Genomic DNA, 5,496 nt, shown 5'->3' on the forward strand with positions numbered 1-5,496 from the left:
CACACACACAATGCTCATCAGACAGCCTGTGGTTTTTACAGGACCTTCACGAAAACTATACACACACACACACACACATTTTCTTGCCCTTCAATCAAAAAGTGTCAGAATTTGATTAACATTTCAAGTCATTGCTCTCTTCCCATTGAGATCGAACGCAAATCATTGACACACAAAGTCAATCTAACGCAAATCATTCATAGATGAAGTCAATCTAACGCAAATCATTCACACATGAAGTCAATTTAACGCAAATCGTTCACACATGAAGTCAGAAGAGAGCTGTGTATAAGATATGCAAATTGTCTGAACTGAATGTAAGCGCTGTATGCTGAACTGAATGTAAGCGCTGTACCTTGTGCTATATGCTGAACTGAATGTAAGTGCTATATGCTGAACTGAATGTAAGCGCTATATGCTGAACTGAATGTAAGCGCTGTATGCTGAACTGAATGTAAGCGCTGTACCTTGTGCTATATGCTGAACTGAATGTAAGCGCTGTACCTTGTGCTATATGCTGAACTGAATGTAAGCGCTGTACCTTGTGCTATATGCTGAACTGAATGTAAGCGCTATATGCTGAACTGAATGTAAGCGCTGTATGCTGAACTGAATGTAAGCGCTGTATGCTGAACTGAATGTAAGCGCTGTACCTTGTGCTATATGCTGAACTGAATGTAAGCGCTGTACCTTGTGCTGTATGCTGAACTGAATGTAAGCGCTGTACCTTGCGCTATATGCTGAACTGAATGTAAGCGCTGTATGCTGAACTGAATGTAAGCGCTGTATGCTGAACTGAATGTAAGCGCTGTACCTTGTGCTATATGCTGTGTGGAGCCCCAGCAGGTGGAGAGCCGATAGGCTGTTGGTAGTTAGGGTTAGGCTGTTGGTAGTCCGCTGATTGTCTCTCACTGTGCAGGAAATGTGAAGCGATGGCAGCAGTTGGCCGTTGGCTGTGTCTTGATGTTCCTTTGGCTGTCTTGATGTTCCGTTGGCTGTGTCTTGATGTTCCGTTGGCTGTGTCTTGGTGTTCCGTCTAGAGGTGTGTGAGTGTTCAGTGAGGGTGCGCTGCTTTATAACACCCACACTTGCCAGAAGGAGGAGCAACAGTGTGTGTGTGTGTGTGTGTGTGTGTGTGTGTGTCACTCTGAGAAAGATTCAAGTTCATTTTCACAGCTCTCATGTCATCAGAGGCGTGACGCCCATTCTCACGAGTATTGGTGACCAGTTCCTTATTTGGAAATATCCTATTCATAACCACACACACACACACACACACACACACATATATATATACACACACATAAACACATACACAGACAGACAAACATAATAACACACACACAAAATAACACACATACTGTTCACACACACACATATATACATACATACATACATCAACACACTCAAACACACACATACGCACACTCAGTCACGTACACACACACACACACACACACACACACACACACACACACAGAGACACACATGCCTTTGCACACACAACCACACATCTTGAAACTGCTTCCATTTGTTTAATAAACATGAATCATCTCCATTGTTCTACCCACCGGTTCTTACACACACACACACACACTCTACACACTGTGTCTTTCCTCTGTTCCTGAGCTGGACTTCAATAGAACCGGATTCAGTCGCGTGTAGGTCTACTTTACTTTTCTGTGTGTGAGTGTGTGTGTGTGTGTGTGTGTGTGTGTGTGTGTGTGTGAGTGTGAGTGTGAGTGTGAGTGTGAGTGTGAGTGTGAGTGTGTGTGTGTGTGTGTGTGAGTGTGTGTGTGTGTGTGTGTGTGTGTGTGTGTGTGTGTGTGGTTTATGACCAGGGGATTTCTTGCAGCTCTTGCCATCCTGTGGTCATTATGGTGTTTCAATGAATCTGACTCACCTGTTTCCTGTCCTGGCGTCTTACAGTAATGAGAACAGCACAGCACAGCACAGCACAACACAGCACAACACAACACAGCACAGCACAACACAACACAACACAACACAACACAACACAACACAACACAACACAACACAACACAGCACAACACAACACAGCACAGCATAACACAGCACAGCATAACACAGCACAGCACAACACAACACAACACAACACAACACAACACACCACACCACAACACAACACAACACAACACAACACAACACAACACAACACAACACAACACAACACAGCACTGATAACACAACACAACACAACACAACACAACACAACACAACACAGCACTGATAACACAACACAACACAACACAACACAGCACTGATAACACAACACAACACAACACAACACAACACAACACAACACAACACAGCACTGATAACACAACACAACACAACACAACACAGCACTGATAACACAACACAACACAACACAACACAACACAACACAGCACAACACAACACAGCACACCTCAGCACACTCCAATAACACTAACACAACACTAACACAACACAGCACAACACAACACAACACAACACAACACAACACAACACAACACAACACAACACAACACAACACAGCACACCTCAGCACACTCCAATAACACTAACACAACACTAACACAGCACAACACAACACAACACAACACAACACAACACAACACAACACAACACAACACAACACAACACAACACAACACAACACAACACAACACAACACAATACAATACAGCACTGACACACCTGAGGCCTTGTTTCCTAACGCAGGTGTACAAACATGAAGTGCACCACCACACCTGAGGCCTTGTTTCCTAGAAGCCTGTGATGTCATCACCTGAGGCCTTGTTTCCTAGAAGCCTGTGATGTCATCACCTGAGGCCTTTCCTATTAGCAGAGACGGTTAATACAGTTTTTGCCCGTTGCTTGAACACTATAGACCCATGCTTAGACTAAAGTAACACAACTTGAGGTTTTGTTGCCATATCTCAAACACATGTACCTATACCTTAAACAAAAGTGCTGCTTTGCACTCTAGTTGTAATTCTGCAACACACTTGCTCCTTTATGCGAGACACTTGGTCCTGCATACTACTCTCTATGTCATACATAAGACACTTCGTTCAAAAATGAAATCTCATAGTACCATTTGTTAAACACATGTATCCAAAATACAAAACACATCGGGTAATTGCAACCTCTCAAATACACACCTGAACGCACTTACTTCCAAAACTGAACACCAATCAGCCATCTACAAAAAGCCCTCAATTTAGCCATTGGAAATGGTGATGTGAATGGTATATTTCCCAGTGTTGTGTCATTGTTTCCTTGTGTGTAGAGTTTTGGCACAATGAGTGAAGTTTTTCTAAATGTATTCAAGCAAATATGTTTTATATAAAGTAGACTAGTGTATTCCTCCTGATTTGCAAGTGTATGCATATGATGCAAGTGTGTTTCATTTTGTCACCAGAGTTACATTTTGACAAAGGATTGTTGGGTTTTGATAGCAGAGTTTAGGTACTGATAGAAGAGTTTCAATTTGGCATTGATGTGAAAGGTTTATTTCCTAGTATTGTGTTATATTCACTTGTGTGTAGAGTTTTGGCATAGTGAGCGATGTTTTGCAAAATGTGTTCGAGCAACGGGCAAAAACTGTAAAGCGAGACGATTCATATGAGGGTAAATTCTGGTTTCATTGTGACGCAACTGCCATGCCCATTTAGGAGGCAAACGGGAGCATTTCTATGGTGGAAATAAACCTGTTATCAACGGCACTCGGTTCTGCTGATTCTACACCGTTCTAAACCGATTATCTCGTCACTGACCACGCCCCTTTAGGAGGCGGAAGTGGGTGCTATTTCATTCCATTGAAAACCCCCTTTATGATTCATCTTAGTAACTATACGATCTTTGCTATTAGCGTGTGATGTCATCACCTGAGGCCTTTCCTATCAGCGTGTCATCACAGGGCCGCCAGAGACAACCATCATGTCTTACTAACACACACACACACACACACACACACACACACACACACACACACACACACACACACACACACACACACACACACACACACACACACACACGGATGGTGTCTATTTTTAACGGCAGCGGTGTGGTGCCTGGACAGGCCCTCTGAGTGCAGCGCTACCCTGGCACTGATAACTTACCCTGATAACTAACCCTGATAACTTACTCTGGCACTGATAACTTACTCTGGCACTGATAACTTACTCTGGCACTGATAACTTACCCTGGCACTGATAACTTACTCTGGCACTGATAACTTACTCTGGCACTGATAACTTACTCTGGCACTGATAACTTACCCTGGCACTGATAACTTACTCTGGCACTGATAACTTACTCTGGCACTGATAACTAACCCTGATAACTTACCCTGGCACTGATAACTTACTCTGGCACTGATAACTTACCCTGGCACTGATAACTTACTCTGGCACTGATAACTTACTCTGGCACTGATAACTAACCCTGATAACTTACCCTGGCACTGATAACTTACTCTGGCACTGATAACTTACTCTGGCACTGATAACTAACCCTGATAACTTACCCTGGCACTGATAACTTACCCAGGCACTGATAACTTACCCAGTTGGCACTGATAACTTACCCTGGCACTGATAACTAACCCTGGCACTGATAACTAACCCTGATAACTTACCCTGGCACTGATAACTAACCCTGGCACTGATAACTAACCCTGATAACTTACTCTGGCACTGATAACTTACTCTGGCACTGCCTGGCACTGATAACTTACCCTGGCACTGATAACTTACTCTGGCACTGATAACTTACTCTGGCACTGATAACTTACCCTGATAACTTACTCTGGCACTGATAACTTACCCTGGCACTGCCTGGCACTGATAACTTACCCTGGCACTGATAACTTACTCTGGCACTGATAACTTACCCTGGCACTGCCTGGCACTGATAACTTACTCTGGCACTGATAACTTACTCTGGCACTGATAACTTACACTCATAACTTACTCTGGCACTGATAACTTACACTGATAACTTACCCTGGCACTGATAACTTACACTCATAACTTACTCTGGCACTGATAACTTACTCTGGCACTGATAACTTACCCTGGCACTGATAACTTACCCTGGCACGGATAACTTACTCTGGCAGTGGCGCCCACTTGCCCAGTTGGCACGGATAACTCTTACAGGAAGTCTCTTCCCTCTGACGCTCCTGTGACCTTGGATTCCAGAGAAGAGTCACGGATTTGTTGGGAATCCTCTGCTGGTTTAGATGGGAATCCTCTGCTGGGTTACTCTGCTGGGTTAGATAGGAATCCTCTGCTGGGTTACTCTGCTGGGTTAGATGGGAATCATCTGCTGGGTTACTCTGCTGGGTTAGATAGGAATCCTCTGCTGAGTTACTCTGCTGGGTTAGTTGGGAATCCTCTGCTGAGTTAGTTGGGAATCCTCTGCTGGGTTACTCTGCTGGGTTAGATAGGAATCCTCTGCTGGGTTAGTTGGGAATCCTCTG

The 5,496-nt window shown here is 43.9% G+C and overlaps 1 protein-coding gene across 3 annotated transcripts in view; it reads right to left on the bottom strand.

The window, feature by feature from the left end:
- The window catches only part of LOC134063767 (tissue-type plasminogen activator-like), a 17,399-nt gene extending 16,370 nt beyond the window's left edge, over positions 1-1,029 (bottom strand). For all 3 annotated transcript variants that reach the window (XM_062519470.1, XM_062519471.1, XM_062519469.1), the window contains exon 1: positions 815-1,029. The gene's annotated coding sequence lies outside the window, so the exon portion shown is untranslated. The remainder of the gene's footprint in view (positions 1-814) is intronic.
- Between the last annotated feature and the right edge of the window lie 4,467 nt (positions 1,030-5,496).

The sequence above is a fragment of the Sardina pilchardus genome, chromosome 18 (assembly GCF_963854185.1).
Source record: "Sardina pilchardus chromosome 18, fSarPil1.1, whole genome shotgun sequence".
NCBI lineage: Eukaryota > Metazoa > Chordata > Actinopteri > Clupeiformes > Clupeidae > Sardina > Sardina pilchardus.